General features: G+C 43.2%; 1 protein-coding gene and 1 pseudogene across 1 annotated transcript in view; both read left to right on the plus strand.

The window, feature by feature from the left end:
- Nucleotides 1–2,820: 2,820 nt before the first annotated feature.
- The window catches only part of LOC105311203 (putative G antigen family E member 3), a 32,916-nt gene continuing 13,809 nt past the window's right edge, over nucleotides 2,821–21,927 (plus strand). Inside the window, exons 1-2 of the mRNA XM_023526981.1 lie at nucleotides 2,821–2,851; nucleotides 11,669–11,805. The gene's annotated coding sequence lies outside the window, so the exon portion shown is untranslated. The remainder of the gene's footprint in view (nucleotides 2,852–11,668; nucleotides 11,806–21,927) is intronic.
- On the plus strand, nucleotides 16,682–19,927 carry LOC105311201 (annotated as a pseudogene).

Here is a 21,927-nt window from a genome sequence, read left to right on the forward strand (position 1 = left end):
GAGGACTGTTGTGAAAAGAGTTGGCTAATTAGTGCTTCTAACCCTCTCCGTACAATACACTATGTCTTTCTCCAGTGATAAGCTGCAGTCTGAAACTTTCTACAGTACTAGCAAAAGCAATATTACTGACCAAAATTATTGTGATTTGTGGCACACTCACTCTGTCCAAGCAATTGTGCTAAGTGCCCCATGTGTGGGATTTCATTTAATGCACATAGACACCAAGGCAGTATGTTCTATTGAACTCACACGCATAGACAAGAGGCAGTACATATTGTAAGTAATTCCATTTTATAGACAAAGAAACTGAAGCTTATAAAAGGGTAAGCCACCAACACAATATCATATAGACGAAACTTGGACAATCTAGGACTGACACCTAATTTGGGGCAAGTCGACCACTTAGCCCCTCAGTGTGTTCTATGCAAAATGACAAAAAGATTATCTACATGCTTGGAATGTTTGGAAGTTTTCATGGGGTAGCACATGTTCAAGTACCTACCCCAGTGCCTGGCACACAAGTACTGAATGAAAGTTTAGAGTAACAATGATGAGGATTAGGGCTGCTTTGTATCCAACACCTATTATAAAACGCAAGCCCAAGACGATAGCTAATTTCATCAATAGACTCCCAAATTGCACTTATTCTACACAAGCAATGACAACTGTTTTCATATTGTTATTCATCAGTATATTGCTATGTGGATATAGTTCTAACGAAAAATAACATTTGGGCATTGAGACGTATCACGTGGCACAGAATATTTTGAGTAGTGTTCCTTAGCTTGGTGAAAATCTAACCTTTCTGTGTCTCAGCTTTCATAACTATGTTTAAAAGGCATTACACAAGCTACATTGTGAGGTTGAGAAGGTAATAAAACCAGAATTTTGCAGTGCTACCATGACATATGGATGCAATAATGGGCCTCATTCCTAAAAGCATCATTGGGCGCCATCAGTATTCAGAGTTCTAGAGATGTATTGTCTCATTTAACAGGCAGAACAGTCCTAGGACATAGGGCTCATTAGTATCCCCATTTAACAGATAGGAAACAGAGACTGAAAGATTAAGTAATGAATAATCCTGGATTTTCCTTCTTCCTTTATCACCATTCTTTGCAGTCTGGGTTCTTCCAGCTGCACACGTCCCTGGCTGCCGCCTGGAGCTTTGAGAACCTTGATCTTCACCTTGTGTCTGGACCCAGGGGCTACCTGGAGCTTGGAGTGCGGACTAAATTTCCATGGATGCACTCCAGAAACATAGCTCAACGTTGATTTCTGAATCTTCTCCTGATGACGTCTGAAGAGACTTCCCGGGAAGTCACAGCAGCCATTCATCCTTCCTTCTCAGAACTGCTAATGCTGGGCCTCAGTGACCTGAACCCTTGTCCTGGCTCCAACTCAAGCCCCTCTACCGGAAAGGGAGCTCTAGCAGTAGGAGGGAAAGGAGAACTCTAACTAGAGAGGCAGCAGGAAAGCAAAAGAATAGTTCAGAGGCTCCTCAAACAGTGGTTAAAAGCATACTGACACTCCCACCCCATGTGACGGAGATCCAAATGGCTTCAACACGGACGCTGGTCTTGCCAGATCCTGGGCATGGATTTCTTTTGGGGACCAAACAGTAAGCAGTAGTTGGAGGAGTAACTCGACGAGTTTATGACCAAAAATCCTATCAGCATGAGCTTAGATCTGATCCCAGAGAGATCTTCATCTTTCCTGCCTGGAATTGGATCGCTCCGGGGCATTCTAAGGCCAGGGAAACTACGTCTCAGGGGTCCTTAGCTACTATATTATGTCTCCTGTGATGCATGTTGTCACCTTCACAACCTGGATCTCTGTCTTTCCTCCCAACACTATGGTCTACGAGATATAAATTGTCTGCAGTGTGAATGCCTTGGTGAGGTCCATGTGCTTTTGTGCCATTTTCCAGACTGCTTCCAAGAAGCAGCGCTAGGTCTGCTCGAATGCACGGCTGCTAATCTGAGATCCTTTCAAGAATCTGAGGCTAAAGAAAGTGTGCAAAGAGCATGTGGAATTGGAATGTGGTGGTTCACCGTTGTGTTCTTCGTGTAAGCCGTTATGAATTTGAGCTAAATGCCGATAAATGTTTCACTGCTCTATAACACTGAGTAGTAGTTTCCCTTGAAGGAGTTTTCTGAAGGGTTACCTCGTCGTGGATACCAAATAAATATCCGTGTTAGAGGCAACTAACTTAGAATTCAGATTTGTTCAACCATTTTGGTTTGTTCTTTGTCAGATCTGAGCAGCAGATCCGAGTTTATCAAGAGGAGCATATTTGGAACGGGGCGTGGGGGAGGACTCCAGAGAACATGTCAAGTCAGTTTGGGTGGCCCTGCCATAGGACTGCCTTGCAGATGATCCAGGTGGGGGAAATGGAAGCGAGTCCTGCTATCCAGGGAGAGTTGGAAGCAGAGTCGTGTCCACAGTAGGAGGTTTGGAAAGATGGGGCCCCATGTGGGATGGTGCTGGGTACCCTGGCGTAGGGCTCCAGGGGCCAGTCCTTGTTGTGTGGTATCCCCAGTTTGGTGAACGTGCTCAGCAGTTTCGTGCCTCCTGCATGAGAACCAGAACATTATTGAGTTATTAAGAGTCGTAATTTGGACATAATGCCTTTTCATTTCAGGAGACAAGAAGGATTGAATATTCCTCTCCCTCCCCCTTCCCCCCTCCCCCCACAGAATCCCATGAATTATACCCAGAATGTGACCATGCAGTTCTTCTGAAAGGAAAATAAATTCTACATTCTGTCAGTGTGCTTTCTGGTGGTCCTCAGAGCGGTATTGCAACAAAAATCTACGAGTGTCCTGCAGACAGAAGTGACTTGAAACAGGTATGTTTGTTTTTTTCGATTCTGAACTCGTGATCCCATCAGAGAGAGAGGGGGCTCCACATCTTGCCAGTCTAGTCGCCCAGTCCCAGGGGAGTAGGTCAGTAAAGCAGGGCTTCTCCGTTTTAAAACACAAAGGCCTTACTTCAGTCCAGTCATTTGGCATGTGTTGAGCAAGACAAACGGCATTTCGCTTTCATGGATCATTTACTAGGTGTCAGGCAATATTCTACATATTTTTAGCCAAAAGAGAATGCTAGTGGAGCCTACACTTTCAAGAAGCTGAGACTGAAAATAATCAAGAGACAGGGTAGGAGAAGCAGAGGGCTGTGTGCTTCCAGGGTAGGTTACTTGACTGTCCCCCCTAACGAGAGAGAAAACCACAGGAAGCAGGTACCAGAAATCCCTAGGGATCCCGAGGACTGCTGAATGGAAGACAGTGTCATGGAGACTTAGGATGAGCCTCGCAGGAGAAGCTTTAAGTTGAGGAAGGAAGAATGAGGGTATCCAGCAGCAGTGGGCTTGCAGGAAGACCCCCATCCACCGTCCCATCCCACGCCCATTCTTACCTCTGTGACCCACGGAGTTCTGGGTTGGGCCACACGATATCTTCCATGTAAAAGGCCTCAATAGGTGGTATCAGAGGCAAGTCCAGTTGACTTGAGTCAGAACACAGGGATGTCCTGGCAGAGGGTGTAGGGCGTTTTGGCAAAGGGGGCATAAGAATGAAAAGGAGTTCTGCGAGGGGAGTGGACAGCAGTTCTGTGATGAGGACAGTATATACCAGGTACTCGGTTTGGAGTGATGGCAGGTGCTGGAGACGTGGGCATTGGAAGGACCTCGAGACTTAGACAAAATGGCTCTTTCAAAGGCATTTCTTGGTTTAGGACTTTAGACGTCCAGGAAGCTGTGAGAAGGTAAAAGAGCTTTGCGTTGTCTAAGTGCCGAGCGTGGATAGACTGGAAGCATCTGTGAGCCTAAGCCCCGATGAGGCCTTGAGGACACATATCTGATGATGATGAGGCTGTCCTTGCGGTTCTGTCACGTGAGGAATGAGGGCCTGGGGCACTTAGAGCAGTAGAAAGGGGCTTGTGGTTCTGGCTCCGGCAGAGGGGAGATATCCATCGGGTCTTCAGATGACAACAAAAGGGATGCAGGGCCCCGGGTCCAGATGGATTGTTGGATGTGCAGGGAGAGACGCGAGTCTGAGTCTGCAGAGATCTTACAGGAGGACCACAGGTACCAGGCCAACATGATTTGACGACGGGGTATGCTCTCAGGTGAAGGAGCAGTTCCCAGCTCACAAGAGATTTATGCCGGGCGAAAGAGTGGGCTCCAACCCACAAGAGAATTCTACCATTGTTACGTGTTCACCACCCCGTACCATCAGAACTCAAGGGCTTTGTCAGGGAATCCGTGTCTTTCCAAAGCTCCTTAACCCCTGTTTGGTGGTAAGTGAGGGGAGGACTAGGTGTGAGACAGCCAAAGACGGGTAGAGGGGATCAGGCAGAGCATGACTGTGACAAGAGGCGAGCCAAGACCTTCCTGCACATTGACCACTTTCGATCCCTCGGTTGAGATGTAGGAGCCCAGGTGGCTTCCTGAGACGAGGCCCTGGTTTCCATTTGACATACTCATGGACCTCAGATCACTGCTGTCTCTCCTTGGTGATTTGCAAGCACCAAGTGAGACAATGAGTATGTACATGGTTTCTAAGTCACATAGCTCCACAATAGGTACGCCTGTTACAACCGTCCAGTTGTTGTTTTTGGTCCTATACCTTGGGCTCTCCTCGATGGAAACAGACTCAAGGGGCCAGGGCCCCCCAAGGTGCCAAGTAGTACGGACCTGTGCCTTGCCCTTTACTTGTTGGGCCTGATCGGTGCTCCCTCACCAAGCTGTTTAGAAAACATAATGCAAAGATTACAGGTATTCATGGAGGGAAGGGTTAGTCATGCAATTGTTTTTACAACAGGAAGGACTCCTCCCCTTCTCCATCTTTGTTCTGAGACTTGCCTACTTGACCCTTCATCACCTACCTCCTGCCTGTGTCCTACATGCTCCCACCATAGGCGCTAGTCGGTTGATGTCCATCTTCTCAGAGGCCTTAGAGGGAGGAGGCTGGTCGACCCGGGCCGGAGATTACAGTGATGACATGGAGGAATGCCAGAAAGGGACTTCGAACAGGAGCTCGGGGTTCTCTGATGCCAAGTCCCATGTCCTTGGGTATGGAGATGTTCGCTCGAGTAGAAGGGGACTATCTCTAAAGACAGAGAAGCTCCAGGGTTGACCAAGTCATGCTCTTGGGTCTTGATCTGGCCGGAAATGTTCCGAGGAGTGAGGGCTGAGAGGAGGAAGATGATTATGTCACTGGTCCCGAGTATCCACAGGTGGGGGCAGTGAGCCATTGGAAGATGTCGTGGGGATTGATACAGGTCGCATACTTGAAACAGAGGTGCGGCTGGGGCAATTGGGCAACAGGACCTGGTCATCACTTGTTTAGTCCCTCGACTGAGCGTTTACAGCAGGGTGAGGATAGAAACTTCTAGCAGACGCAGGCTCCAAGACCAGCACTGACCTCACTGGGCTCCGGAACAGAGACCCAGAACCCGCCAGTGGGAGCATAGATCTGGTTGAACAGGCCCCCGAGTCCTGTCACTGGGATTTCCGTGCCTTTGCTCCTACAAGAGGGCATGTCTAAGGCAGCAGCGTGCTTCGGCCAGTTCGCAGGGGTCTTGGCTGGTCCTTGTTTTTCCTGAGCCACCACTTTTGGTGCCTGAGACACCATCTGCTGTGTAGTTTAGGACAACTAGGGAATGAGAGGGAGTTACTTCTCCAAATGGTGGAGCTCAGTTTCTTTGGACTCTAGACAGCAGTGTTGAGTCATGAAAGAGCCTCTTGCCCCGCCCTTCGTGTTTGAAAAACACTGGAGGAGTCCTTTCTAAAGGGACACCCAGCTTATTTCTTGTGTAGCTCCCTGAGTTAGAGTAACCATGGGGTGACTGACTCCAAAGTAAAGTCCCTGCTGAAAACATTGTGCCTTGGGTCCTTCGCATCTTCTATTTCTGCTTTTTCGAATGTTCTTGTCATGGGTTTTCAGCTAGTAGTTTTAGGCTTTTATCAGTATATTCTTCAGTCACTCAAAACTTCCCAGAGAAAATTTGGAGGACCGAGAAAATATAATACAGTACTCGAAACCATATTCGCCTCACCCAGGGATGACCATTACTAATGATTTGTGATCAATTATTTCAGTGATTTTCTCATCCATACAGGCGCGTTGTAAACAGTAGGAGATTCATATCGCATTGTGAATTCAAAAAGTGTTATTAAACTCAACATGTTTGCATGAGATAGCCTTTCTAAAAATCATTTCGAAACACTTGAGGTTTTTACGCACTTTTCCCCCTAAAAGTATGAGTAGTGTCAAAGAGTGAAAATGCTATATTTCATAACTGAGCTAGCAGGCAGGAATAACCCCTGACTCCTATCTCAAAGGCACACAGCAGGCTGTAACCTTCCTTAGGACAGGAGCTATAATTTTTGCTCGGTTTTTTTAAATTTTCTATTTTATTTTACTCATTCATTTTGCTTAACATTGTATTTTCAGTGTTTGAAATCCACTCCTTTTGTCCTCCAGCATCCTTACCTTGTTGTCCCCATGGTGAGGGCCAGCTGCTTACTGGCTCCTGTCCTGTGGGGCTGGGAGTTTACAAAACCCCCTGAGATCTGTCATAGAGTCACTCCATTATTTTTCCCTCAGGCTATGAAAGGAAATTCTTCTGATTTTTGTCATTTGGGAAGACAGAGAAAAGACAACAGAAAGAAAGAGTAATCATCCTTGACCCAGCCACTTTCAACATGTTTTGCAATCCCCTTCATTTTTACATCCTTGTGACAGTACAGTATCTAGAGGGAATTTTGAAGTTTTAAGGGTTGACAGTGGGTAATTCATCTATTTCCTTGAAATTCAACTTTCCCTATACTCCAGCTCATATACCTTCTACCGCTCCTACGTTGTTTTGCGATTATGAAAAGTAGAGCTAGGACAAACTTTTTTTTTTTTTTTAAGAAATAGGAAAATCGCCTTCATTACATTCTTTGTTGTTGTTGTTATCTGATACCCTGAAATGTTTCCAGGATGAAAATAGTTTTTTTCAATTTGTTATTAGGTAAGCAGTAGGTTCCATAATGTCCTGAAAAGTATATCAGTAGCAGTCACAATTATTCATTTTGTAAAGAGGAGAGGGTCTCAAAAGGTATTCTTCCTCCTTAATGGAAAAAGTGAGAAATTAACTGACAATTAATAGGTTAAGACGAGTTGCAGGAATAGACACATGAACAAAAGCACAGGAAATATATACATACATTCCATACCATATGATAGCATACCTGAAACCCACCTGAATTTTGTGACGTAATAAATAGGCTCTATTTAGAACAGAAAAGCACTTGAATTTTTTCTTTGGTTATTGGCTCTACATCTGTCCTAGAACCATTGTTAATTTTATTAAAATTAGTTATTTGTTAAAAAAGTGAGTGAATAAATCTATGCCCACATTTTAGATAATTTGCCTTGCAGGGATTCCTACAGGCTGACACATATTGCCAAATTCCTTTAAACAGAAACATAGGCCAGTGCCTGCGTCATTGTATCCCGAAAGTACTGATAATTTTTTTAAGGGTTGCTAAGCTGAGAGGTAAAATATGTCATTATTGTTTTAAGAGAACCTTTTTATTTGTGAGTCTTAATGTCCATTGCTATATTGAAACTTATGTATTTACTTTTACATCTTCTGCCTGTAAAATGGATTGATGAGAATTCATATTAAGAGATTTAATTCATTTTAAAACGAGGGCTTGAAAACCTGTTTTTGAAGAACCACAGTTCCTATTCGAACTGCTTTTCAGGGACAGTGGGAGGGAGAGTGGAGAGAGGAGAGGGGAAGTGGTGAGACAGAGACAGAGACAGACAGAGAAGAGAAAGACAGAGACAGAGACGGAGAAATTGAGACACTTCCAGTATCCACCTCAAGGTACTTCCTTAACAGAAACCTAATGGATGAGGGACACCTAGTAGTCTGTGCAACACTGTGTCTTAACTTACTTGCAAACAGCTACTTTCTAATTTGGGTCCTCCAAAATGTCTTAAATTTATTATGAAACAGAAATTATATTTTTTAACTTTGTAGCATTTTTATTAAACACTGGTTGTGAATTATTTACATAATTCAGGACATGCATTATTTTATCAATTTGCCGTGAAAGAGTTTTCACAATACGACTGACAACACAGTCCATTTATGCTCACTGTAAGACAGAAATTTGGCCGTTTAGCACTAATAACTTGCTGTTACTTTCACTGCTTCCTTCTGAATGAGATGCGTGTATGGAGTGTGAGACATAGGGCCTGTGATCCCAAATATAACTGATTTTTCTTTGTCTTGCAGAACAAAATTTTATTCTAAAAATATATTTCAGTGTCAGTGAAATACCAAGGGTTTGTTATTGTGGTAAAAAGAAAAAAGTAAGAGGAATTAGCTTAAATTTTTTGTTTGGAAGATACAATACGATCACTGTAATATACTGACAACACCTATTTATCTGCATTTGAATTATTAATTTTATGAATTATCTAAGGAAATTTTAAAATCATTGATTGAATTCTTCCTAATATTTAGATATCATCTGGATTGGTTTATCTTCAAGAAAATACTTCCTCGAGGAATGCAAACAAAATCAAGCATTTGCTCTAGTGAACATAATTTGGAAGATAAATTTATGGATAGGAAATGTGATCCAAAGTAAAATATTGCTTCGCAGCACTGTTTTTCTCAATTACTATTTTTGCATATAACCAAAAAACCTGACCATATTGAAGTACTGGTATTTGACAGTAACCAATTCTGCATCTTATTTACAGAGAGCAGACGAATAAATTATTTCAACCTGAAAGCATGGGAAACTTTAAAGGCATATAATGACATTATTACTTCAAAGGGTTTTTTTTCCTGTATTTTCAGAGTGCTAAAGAAAGGGGTACTCAAGAAAATTTAAAGCCCATCTACAAAGTTTCGATTGATTTGACTACTGAAATATCAAGAATGCAGGGGACAAAACAACTTATATTTAAAAGGCTCCCATTACTATAAAAATGTATCTAAAGTATAATTTGCAAAGATATGAAAACAGTGGTTGAAAGACCAGTTTGGGGTATTTTGGTAACCTACAATTTACCTATCAGCCCACATCTTTTTTCAAACTAATGTAAACGATGTTCCATAACATTTTTGCGACACTGCATTGTGTCACATACATCCTGTCGCATACACATGATGGGCAGTTTTTATCATTCATACTCATCGCATCAGTTGGCCATAATGCACAGTGAGAAGAGATGATCTTTTTATATCAAAATTCTTGACATAGGGTATTCTTGTAAACCAAAAGCAGATCTCAAACACTTCTGACTTCCGTTCAAGGTTTTTTAGGAGGGATGAGCAAGCAGCCATAAATTTCTTTTTTTCTCTATAACGTCCTCCGTTCATTTGACAGTCAACAGATCTCACTCAGATGTCCCTCCAGCTGTTTGATTTGTCTTAGACCCCTAGTGTTATACATAATAACAAGTTACATCTCTGAGTCCTCATTCGCATCTTTACTCCCCAAAAACCATTTGTGTAACTAAGGACTCTATTCAGAATCTGCCTTACTTAGGGGGTGGCACAAGCTCATAAGCAGCAATTATTATTATTTTTACTTAATCAGCTTTAAAAACATGCCTCCACCCACGAAGACTGAAAATCTCTGTTCAGATGAAAAGATAAGAGGTTATCCCATTTTTCCAAAAACTATGTTAGAGGATCCTGGGTTGTGGAACTCGATGAAAAAAACTAGGGCCTAGGTAGTAGAAAAGGGAAAGGGACCAGGGCGACCGCTGAGGCAAAATTACTTGGGTCCCACCTACTCTGTCATTTTATATGCTGTGGCATGAAATAGGCAAGGATTTCCATCCTGGCTGTGACACATCCTGACTGTGATGGTGGGAAAGTATTTACATGCTTTGGTTCTGTTTTTCATTTCAGAAGAGAAATTACGATATTTGCACCAAACGATTGCTATGAAGAATAAATAACCCATGAAATAGGAATCACATCGCAGATGGATTTGGTTCATATTCCATTTTTCATTTAAACTTTCGAGTATTTTTATTTCATTTTACCTTTAGAAATAACGTCTCTAGCAAATGATAATTAATATTAAATTTCAAGTAGGGATATAAGGCTACCTTTCTAAATGAATTTGAGTTCAGAAATGTATTTTATTTGAAAAATATAATGATTAAATGGCACTGTAGCTAGTGTGCGGCATGGCATCCATTCTGCTCTTGGTTTGTAAATAACTGAGATCAGACAGGGCTACCCTGAGTCATGGTATGGGCTGAAAACTGCTCCTTGCTGTGTGTGATGCCAAAGAACATAAGGAAATATTGTGCTCATGCAACAACATACAACTCAACACCAGAGTCTGTGTGTCAAGCAGTCAGGCAGTCTTTGTGTACCACTGCAGGGGCCTACAGGGCCACCAGGTTCCCTACTGCAGTTGTTAGGTTGGCTTGTTACACTTCCATAGATTCTTGCAGTAAGGAGACAATGAGCCCAAATGGATTCAAACAGTTTATTACTTACAGACATGGCAAAAACAAGATTAGCTTGCTGTCACTTGCCTCTGTCTCTGGTCCCACAGTTTGACAGTGAATAGAGGTGTTCACTGAAACAGACATCAAGGTGGTGGCTCTTTCTGCCGGTAAAGAGCCCCAAACGGTACCTCAAGGCACTGAGCAGTTTTGTAGACCACAGTTGTATTCTCCCGTGGGGTAGGACGGACATCTTGTCCACAACTGAAACCAGGGATGGATGAGTAATGACCTCGAGTCAGCCTCCAGCTATGTACGGAGGGAGGTAAGAAACTGCCTGGTGGCAACTCCTCAACAGGCCGCTTATCTCCCCTTGCTCCAAGAGGAATCCCCAGGTGATCCGCCAAGATTCAGGTCTGCTTGCAGTCTAGCCCTGCCTACATGGCCTAAGTGGGCCCGTGCAGAGTTGCCAGGGCACCAAGGCTCCTGTGCAGTGTGTCTGGCACTGAACAACTGGCCATATGTATTGTGGCTACAAATACGGCATCTGTAATACAGATTTCTAAATGGAAGAGATATTTTTCCTGTTAGGGTCACTACAAAGAATTAATTGATTCCATAGACATGCATTGTTTCCTGCCATGTTTATGGATTATCTAGGATGCTGGAACTGAAAAGACCAGACATTTGGTGTTTGCCATGCGGAATATCACACTGTTGGGGCAGACAGACACATAAGAAGAAAAGCAGTTGAAGTGCAAAGGAAAACACAGAAGGGACCCAGCAGGAAAACAAAAACAAACAAAACAGTGGGTGAGATGACCAAGAAGCAAGAGGAAAGCAAGGGAAGGGGACGCATTGTGAGAGTGAAGGAGGGCAACTGGGCTTTTCACATCCACTGATCACTGGGTTTATATACTTGATTCTGTCGATGTAAAGCTGTTGACATCTATGTCTCTGCTATGAACTGAATTGTGTGCCCCTGCAAAAAAAAAATTCTGTGTTGAAGACCTAACCCTAACCCCCAAAGTGATGGTATGTAGAGACGAGGCCTTTGGGAGATAATAGAGTTTAGCTGAGTCAATGAGTGTGAGTGTGTTTTTCATGATGCGATTCATGCCCTTTTAAGAAAAAAACACCAGCACTTATAAGATTTTTCTCCTCCGCCTCTCTCTTTCATTTAGAAACAGAGGTGAAAGCACAAGGAAACGTACATGAAGTTCATCGGTGGTCAAAGAAGGAGGCGGGAGAAAGCAATGCTGGGAAATCTCTGGGACCGGACAGAAAGTCAACTGGAGACATACAGACTTCTTTTCCGACGGTTGGTACAGGACGGTTAACATTTACCATTAAAAGTAAATAGAGATGGTATGTGGGCAAAAAGATAACTGAGGAGTTTCGTGGTCTTGGGCTCTGGTGCCTGTCCTTGTTCCTGGGAGGGGTCCGTAAAAGAAAATTTCTCTGACATTTCACAGATACGTTATCCTAGATACACAAGACCAATGGATGGCACCCGCTTAAGGTAAAGATTATCCTTTTGCTGAAGAAGTTTCAGGTGTTGGACTTGACGACCTCCCACGATCTTCCCAGTTAAGAATTTACGATGAGACCATCCTGTGTGGTTACTTTTGGTCACTGAGCTTGTCAGGCTTGCCACATAGCCTCTTACGCTTATCACGTCTGCCCTGTAGCCCCTTTTCCGTTCACAGGAGTGTAGCATGCCTCCTCATGGGTCACTCTTTGTAACTCACCTTTAGAGACCTGCTGGGACTAGAGTCTATTTATAGGTCTAGAAGCAAAGAAGAACGACAGGGGTGAGTTCTGAGAAGAGTTAGCATTGTGTTGCATGTCCGCTGCATCAGGAGAGGTCATTACCCTTTCCTAAGGCAATGCAGGGTTAATCCCCACAGACAGAGTTGGAAAGGCCTGTCCTACTGTGGTTGGGGAAGCTCCCACTGGACGTGAGAAGGCCAAATCCACTGGGGTGGGATGGGGAAAATCTTCCACAGGCAAAGAAGTCTCATCAGACTTTAGGGGCTCAGTGTCCTCAGCTTCATCTGGGACTTTCCCACAGATTCCCATCTCAACTTAGAGGATCCCATCCTTTCCTAACCAATTACCCTCACTTTAACAGTAGACACCCTGCAAAGCTAGGACTTCGACATGCATTGTAATTCAGCCAGTTGCAAGATGAGGATCTGCATTTGGTTTTCAGCAATTTCGGCCCTGTGGACACATGAGATTAGGCTCTCCTTTGGGGCACATGTAGAAGATCTCAGGTCATATTGTTGCTCTCATGTTGGGAATTCAGATCCCACAACTCATTCTTTTCTTTTACCACTTTGTCCGGGGACATTAGAAGAAAGCAACGAATGTCGGTTTTTCTTTAGTTTAACAAAAATGTTCAAAACTATTATATACAGAGTCACTTAGGTCTTTGCTTCTTATACGAGGTTGAGTAGGAGTATCCAATGCAGACACTTTCCATGTCTCTATGAAGAGGATATGGACGATCAGGCCTCCCTTTCTACTGCAATCGTCTTCATTAATGTCTTTAAATCTAATCAGATTAGACAGCCAATTCCAGAAACACAAGACCAAATCCTGAAAACTCATTCTTAAAACGTGTTTCCCCTACAAGCACTCTCAGTACCAAGATGTGCATTAGCCAAGGTTCTCCAGAGAAACGGACAGGATAGGATGCACATAGGTACATATAATAGGATATCTGTATAAGAATTTGCACATGTGATTATGGAGCCTGAGAAGTCCCACGATTTGCTGTCTGCTAGCCGGAGAACAAGGAACGCCACTGGTGTGATTCAGTCCAAGTATGAAGTCCTGGGAATCCGGGGACCAACGGATCAATCCCTGTCACAGTCCAAAAGCCTGAGAATCAGCAGCGCTGATGTCCAAGAGCAGAAGAAAGATGTCTCATCTCAAACAGAGAGAGCACATTCTCTCCTAGGCTACATTTTGTTCCACAGTATTTAGGACTCCAAGGGATTGGATGGTGGCCACTCACGGTGGTGAGGGTAATCTCCTTTAGTCCACTGCTTCAAATGCTAATCTCCTCTGGAGACGCCCACAGACACACTCAGAAATAATGTTCTACAAGCTAGCAACCTGGGCATTTCCAGACAAGCGGAATATAAAATTAATTATCACACCAGTGAAGCCACAAGGCCCTTGAATTTTATTCAAGGAAAACCTTTTGTTTTGTTTTATTTCTATGTTGTTTTTAGTGAACCCAATTCCTATATCGCTATAAGGCCATTCAGGTTATGCATTTGTTCTTGAGTGAGCTATCTAGCCAGTGTCACTCCGGGAATTGTCCCATTTTATCTAAGAAATAAATAAGGGGGCTAATATTTTCCATAACGTTCTCTATCATACTTTTGAATATCTGAAGATTGTGTATTGATATAACCTCTGGAATTATTCATTTTGCTCACACACACACACACACACACACACACACACACACACACACACACACACACACACACTTCAGTCTCCTGAGGTGTATTACCTTGATTGCTGTTTTAAAGAAACAGATTCAGGGTTCACTGCTTTTCTATTGAATTCCTGGGTTTATTTACCTTTTCTCACTCTTCTAGGTTAGTTTATTAATTTATTTCTATTGAAAGTGAGTGTTTGTGATCAGTATGTAACATGAATTTTGCTTTTTCTAACCAATCCAACAAATTCTGACTTTTTATCAACACATGTAAGAAAATAACATTTAGCATGGAAAGAGTTCACCTTTAAATCTACCATCTTGCTATATTTTTCTACTCATCACATCCGTTTTTTATTCAGTTTTTCCTACATCTTCCCTTCTTTTGGGTCAGGTGACCATTTTGTATCATACCATTTCACGTCCACTGTTGGCTTCTTGGTTGTCTATCTGTGTTTACCATTTTTAGAGGTAGCTCCACGAGGTAACAATATATGTTTAACTCACAGTATGCCTTCAAATAAAATTACACCACTACGTATACAGTGCAATACCTTTTCCTCCATTCTCCCATTTTTTGTACTATTGTGTTTTACATTCAAATTGTATATGCGTGACAAATCTCGTACTCTGCTGTTACTATTTTTGCTTTAAACTGTTAAATATCTTCTAAAGAGATTTAGAGATTAAAGTCCTAGCATTGCAGGGTGTCTACTGTTAAAGCGAGGGTAAGTCTTTATATTCACCCACAGCATTATCATGTCCAGCACTACTCAACCCTTTGTGTAGATCCAAATTTCCTTCTGATATAATTATTTCTGCCTGAAGAACTTCATTTAGCAGATGACGTAGAGGAGATCAGCTGGGAATAAATTGTTTTGGCTTGTGGTTTGCTTACTTTTGAAAATACTAGCATTGATTAGAGAATTCTGGGTTGCACAGAGTCTGGTGAGCTGGCCGCTCTGCTGTCCTTCTTAAGTTTGTTCCTCTGTATGTAATGTGTCTTTTATTCTTCTCCTCTTCTGGCAGGGCTCTGGCGTTGGTGTTTGTGTCAATCTCGTCAGTAGTTGAGCTGGGCTTCAGTTCTATTGTTTCTATAGTTATTTTCAGTAGGCCACAGAGTTCCGATTCCTTCAGCAGTGGGCTGTGCTGTCTTGTGCTACTAGGATCTGGAGTGCTGGAGGTGCTCTACATGATCCTACTCGTCATTCGTCTTTCAGAATGACATGCTCACCTGGGCCAGAGTGGGCAAAACCCAAGCGGTTGACTGCTGATGCTCTTGGTGGAGGCAGAAGGGTTTCTCAGTTTTCCCGTTCCACCCTCAGACTTAGGCAGGTCCTTCATGTCGAACCCTCGGGGAGGGGTGTTTCACCGGCACCTCTGCACCCACTTTGTGTTGGCCAAATCCTTCGTAGTATCAGTGGGGGATCTTGGGTAGGAGTAAGATTTCCACCCCTCCCCAGAATATTGAACTTCTTATATCAGTGCAGGTTCCAGGGCCAAAGTGGGTATTTTGCTTCTCCTCCAGACACAAACATCTTTTGTTTTCTTTTCTTCCTCCCCCACCATCACCACACCTCCATTAGGGATCCATGATGAGCGGATTTCCTATTTCTCCTACAGTGGCTGATAACTACCCTTCTGATATGAGAAAGTGTCAAGAGCTAGGCAGGGATTCTTGTCTGTATGCTACTGAGAGGGCTCTATCGGGTCTCCTGGACTTTTCCTAATCTCACGCAGAAATGCCAAGTAGAGGTCTGCAAAAAAGACCTGGCAAGTGATCCTGGATTCTTTTTGCATCTGAGACCTCCAGGGATCTGAACTCTCCATTAGCTTGTATTTAAACTAATGAATTTGTTACAATTTCACTGGTTCTCTTCTTACCCACTCTTAGGACTGTCAAACTTCCTCACAGGTTGTAGCTGAAGTGAAACAGTTTCCATTTTCAAGAGTCTAGAGGGGCTCTTTGTTATCAGTTTGCATGGCTGCCCTATTACCTCAGCTCTCTCATGGTTTAGATTATCAAATAGGTTCATCAAATATGACAAGTGCGCCACCCTGGTGGGGGCTGTTGATAATGAAGGAGACTCTGCATTTGTAGAGGCAGGGGGCATATAGGAAAATTGTATATGTTCTTCTGAATTTTGCAGTGAACCTACAAAATGTGTCTAAATAAATGAAGCTCTTTTAAAAATCAATGATATGGTAGACGATTGCACTTTTTCTCATTTGTAGGGTGAAAATGACTTTCTCCTGTGACTTTCTACATCCCATAAGGAAATAGAACCCTCCATTGCTAGTATTATGACTGCCCGTAGAAAAATATTATTTAAATATGTGAATTCATATATAATCCCGGGACTAGCAAACGATGGCTTGCAGGAGAACTCTAGCCCATGATGTGTTTTGTATACCTTGGAGCTAAGAAACTTTGATTACATTTTAAGGAATTACTTAAAAAAAAACAAAACAAAAAAACCCAGAACTCTATGCCATGGAGACTGTCATTATTCCACAAAGTCTAACATTTTAACTTCTGGTCCCTATATAAAGAAGTTTGTTGTTCTCATATTTTACTAATATATAGTATTCTACTTACACTATTGCACACATGTTAGCAAATATAGATGGTAATCATTTCACTATATGTATATATATATACATATGCGTATACATATACGTATACATATACATATACATATGTATACATATATATATATATATAAAATCATTGTGCAGTCTACCCTAAAAATCATCACATCATACAACCAAAAGATATCTACACATGGATATACATTAAATTTTCATTTCTCAGTCATGCCTCGATAAAGCTCAGTAAAACAAAGAATATGCAGCCCTTTAACACATTTCTGAACTCACATATGCTCTCTTAATAGTTTACTTAAATCTCAATCATGTTCCCTACTAATTATTTGAAAGTTTTTCTCTTTTCTGGACACAATATTAACAGTATAACCAATCAGTACTAATTATTGTCAAATATTACTCTATCTATGATAACTATACATTTGTACTTTCACTTACTGGCAATGTATCAATATTAATCATACAAATAGAATTTTATTCAATGTCACATCTATAAATATCACTTGTCTTCATTCGGGCTGTTATAAGGACATACCATTGACTGGGTGACTTACAAACAACAAACATTTATTTTCCACAGTTCTGATGGCTGGAGCTGGAGCTCAGGGTGCCACCATGGTCGGGTTCTGGGCGGCAGAATTTTTGTCGTATATTCACACGGCAGAAAGCCAGTGAGAAAGCTCTCTGAGGTCCCTTTTATAAGGACACTGGTCTTATTCATAAGGGCTCCACTCAGATGACCTAATTATCTGTCAAAGGCCTCAGCTTTCTATATTGTCACATTGGGGTTTATGTTTCAATCTAAGAAATTTGAAGGGAAAAAAGATATTCAGCTCAGTAATTCTGTTCCCAGGCACCCCAAATTCGTGTGCTCACATGCAAAATACATTCATTTTTCTCTCAACATTCGCCAAGGTCAGAAATCATTCCAGCATTAACTCTAAAGTCTAAAGTCCGATATCTTCTAAATCAGATATAGACGAGATTCGAGGAAAAATTCATCTCGAGGCACAATTTCTCATGAGCTGTGAGATTCTGAAAACAAACAGGTCACGTGTTTTTAAAAGAGAAACTTGGGCCAGCGTGAGATAGACATTTGAATGCACAAAGAACGAATAGGTAAGAAGGAGGGCATGATGGCTCCCACCAAGTCCAATCCGAAGTAAGACAAGTTCTATGAGACCTTAAGGCTTGAGAATGATTCTCTTAGGCAAGATGCTCTGATTAGAGACACACTGAGAATAGGGTCCTGACATCCAAACACCCTAGGGCACTGAGATCACCCCACGTTTTGGAGGGGCACTGCCCTTGCTGTGGCTCTCTACTGTGGCCCCAGCCACCCCGAGGCTCTCTGCCAGGGTCCTGCCCAAACAGCAGCTCTCTCACCCAAACTGCAGTTGTCTGTCATAGCAGAAGCTGTGCACCCAGGGTTGTGAGGTCAGACTCACTGCCACAGCTCTGCAGGGTTTTGGTCCTGTCCTTTGAATTTGAGGTGGAGGCAGCACTGATCCTGTGCCCTAGCACTCTGGGCCTGGGTGGTCGGGATTCTTGGGAGCCCTGATGATCTCTGATTTGCCCTCGGGGTCCTTCTTTCCATGTCCTGAAGAACAGTACCTGTTCACAACCAAAGAGGTCCATTGTCTGTCCCTCTTGTGTCAAAGAAGTCCAACGGTCTTCATTTTGTCCCACTTTCTCTATGTATTTTGGCCCCGGCTGGCCCTGTTTCTAGTAGTATTATGCTATCTCCATTCCTGGCTTGTGATGAGATGGTTCAGTCCATGGTTCAACTCCATGTTATCTCCTTATGTAAAAGTCACGGACCACACCCCTGGGGCTCATTGCAAAGTTGTCTCAATTTTTTTGCAACATGGACAGGCTGAGTATTTTCTAAATCTTTAAGTTCCGGTCTTCTCTCTTCAACATTTCTATTTTCACTTCATTTTTCTCTTCCCGCAGTTTACTATAAGCAGTCAGGACGAACAAAGCCATCTTCAACACTTTCCTTACTAATTTGCTCAGCTAAGTATCCAATTTCCCTCACTTGCAAGTTATACCTTCTACAAAACAGTAGTCCTCATACACGACGTAGTCAACTTTTTTGTTACTTTATAACAAGGATCACCTCTTTGACACTGTCCCATGACAGTTTCTCATTTACCTCAGAGAGCTCATCAGAATGCCCTTTACCATCCATATTTCTACCAACATCCTCTACACGGTTATTTAGGTATTCTCTAGGAATATGGAAGCTTTCTCGACGGCTCTCCTCTCTTCTTATGGGGACCTCACCATAACTGTCCTCAGCTTCCTTATGTCTACGGGCACCTCAAAATTCTTCCAACCTCTACCCATTACCCAGTTTCAAAGTCGCTTCCACGTTGTTGGCTATGTTTTCCAGCAGCACCCCCAGTTCTTGGTACCAATTCCTCTGTTAGTCAATCGGGGCGGTTTTAACCAAGTACCATAGGACAGCCAGATGGTGGCGCAACAGCAGGACCGAGAGGGTGGTGTGCAGATGGCAGGCCTCCGGCGGAGCCCGACCCTCTGGGCTGGTGCATGTGTCCCATGTGCACGGAGGTGCAAGAGAGGTGGGCACAGGTGCTCTTTGGACATGCCTTTTGCTCTGCAGGCCTGCAGAAATTCTGAAGCCGAAAAAGCCTGTCGGTGGGGTGTGTCCTAGCCCTCTGGCACCTGGCAACCAAGCTGTGGAGCTCGGGTGGCAGTTTGAGAGCACAGAGACTTCGTGCCATGGCTGATGTAAAAATTTGTTCCGATCCAAGATCCTGATCCAAAAAGCTACCTGTTTCAAATGCCAGAATTACATCACGGAATGTGTGAAGCCCCCACAGAGGGTGCCTCCGTTCAGCCGACGCGTGTCCCAAACCGTAACACCTTTCCTTTCCCCTCGTCTCCTGAGAAGAACTTTGATCAAGAAGGACTTGAGGAACACTGCAAGTTATCCCATTGCACACATACCAGATCTGTGCTTTGTCGAATATGTGCCTTGATGCCCTAGGGAGCTGCAGATGCAACTTCATAGAGCACTTCCAGGTCCGGCACCAGTTTTCTTACGACACTTTTGTGCCCTATGATGTTGGTGAAGAGGACGTAACGAATCAGGTGTGGCAACGCTCCGTCATCCACCAGTGAGCAGAGTTGCTGCTGTCTGTCTCACTTTCCACAGCTCCCATTACATATCATGTGTGAATCATGTGACTCATTCACCTGAAATATGCAACAGACATGGAAGTGAGCTGTGGTAGTAGAACAGGGTCACTTCTGACCAAGAAGTAAGTCCCCAGATCAGAGCCCTCATTGCCTCTGTGCTCTTCCCCTACTCTTCACCCTGCTTGTCACATGTCTACTCTTGTATCGCTCCTCAGCTGCTTCCTGGAGCTTCCTGGAAGAGAAGCCAGCTTCTCCACCTGTCCCTGTTTCACACTTGGTCCTGGCATCCAGCGTTGGTCTCTCAGGTCCTCTGAGCCAGCCAGGAACTTTTCTGGATGATGAATAGCACGAATGAGACAAGCATCTCCTTTCCTCCCTGAGGTGTGTGAGCTCTGACACTAGTGCATCTGGTCAATGGCAGAGCTCCTGCACTGTGGAAGGTCCTGTGAGTTGGTCGTTGGCCGGAAACTGGATTCACCTCTCAGGAAACCTTTCCAAAGTCCTGCTGGGGTGAATGTTCTGGGTTTTGTGTGGTCTGATGCTAGAGGTTTTGATGGGTGATACCTATCTGCCACTCCCGCACAGCATTACAATGAAATGGTTCTGTCTTAAAGACCCACAAAGTGCCGCATGGTGCCTTTTTAGGACAAGGTGTAACCACATATTTTTAGTGGAAATGAGTGTTTCTAGGTTAGAAATTTAACCTCTATCACTCCATAAGAGGGGAGGAGGGTCAGCTCAGCAAGGCAGGAGGTTCAGAGCTTCTGGCTTCTGATTGTCAAACTAATGAGGTATTTGCAAATGACTGGGTCAGGTTTACCACTCTGTTTGGGAGCCTGCTTACATTCTTTTCCCCGAGGACTGAAAAGGAGGCTCGAATGAATAAGAACAAAGGGGTTGGAAGTTCCAGTGGATAGCGGTTCTTTTATCCTTATTTTGTAACTCAGATCAAACTGAATACTACTCCTCTATCGGAGAGAGATTGTAGGAAGTCTAGTATCACAGCCTGCCGTCTCTCCTGACAAGACACTGCTCAAAAGGCACTACATATTTCCTGTGAGCAATTGTTAAAGGAAACTGTCAACTGAAAAGTTGCTGTGGAAGCAGCTCAAGTAGCTTGGTGGTCCGCACGTTTCACCATGTTAATAAATACAAGGCTCAGAGGAGCCGGCAGTCTCATATGTGGGAGCAGAACCTCCGATTGACCAAAAGGCATATGCACTTAGATTCGCTTTTTCATGTCGGGTCTCTCTAATATGAAAATAGAATTTTTGGGGGGCAGTGGCTGAGATTGCAAGTGACAGGGGGCTTTGCACCTGTGTATTGCTGCTGTAGGACTCTCCCTACCTGCAAAAAGAACTGCAGATGCCAAGCAAGCAGCAAAGACAGGGCGCTTTGGGGATGAAATTATTTTTTCTAATGTGCAGTTGCTTGGGAGGGCCCAGATGATAAGGTCAGCTTCTTCACTGCACTTTTTGTGAAAAGTTCACTCAGACCTCCTTCAACTGAGATCATCTCAGTCTAAGTTTAAAGGGAAATTGAACAAAACTTTCATCGGAGGGAACAATGAGAACGTGTCCATCTCACTCGTGGTACCAAGACATTGATTTCCTTGTATTAAGTGCACTTCATGTATTTCTAATAAGATGACTTTCCGGAAAGTGAAATTTGTTACTTTGTGGATTTTAAAAGGTGAAATATAAAAAATTCCATGATTTAGACACACAAAAACACACACCAAGTTCCATAGACTGGGTGGCTCATAAACAACTAAAGTTTATTTCTCACAGGCCTGTAGAATGAAAGACCAAGATCAGGGTGGAGCATGGTCGAGTTCTGGTGAGCACCTTCCTCTGCGTTGCAGAAAGTTATCATATCTTCCTCAAACAGTTGAAAGGGATTGGGAGTGCTACCTGGGGTCCCTTTGGAAGGGCACTGATCTCGAATTCCTGAGGGTTCCACTCTATTGCTTAATTACATTCCAAAGGTCCTAGCTTCTAATACGAGTTTGTGTTGATGTAACTGCTCAAGTGTAACAACTATTGGTTTGATTAGAAATTCGTTGGGATGATTGCCGAGTAAAATCTGATGTTGAACATGATATTTAATCGCATTGAACTTCTCCATGTCCCTTAAGGGAAAGTCATTAAGAAGACATAACCATGCTTGAAAATATATGGAATATGCGTAATACGGTCAACCATGAGC

This window comes from Pteropus vampyrus, unplaced genomic scaffold (genome assembly GCF_000151845.1).
Source record: "Pteropus vampyrus isolate Shadow unplaced genomic scaffold, Pvam_2.0 Scaffold1000001848, whole genome shotgun sequence".
NCBI classification, from domain to species: domain Eukaryota; kingdom Metazoa; phylum Chordata; class Mammalia; order Chiroptera; family Pteropodidae; genus Pteropus; species Pteropus vampyrus.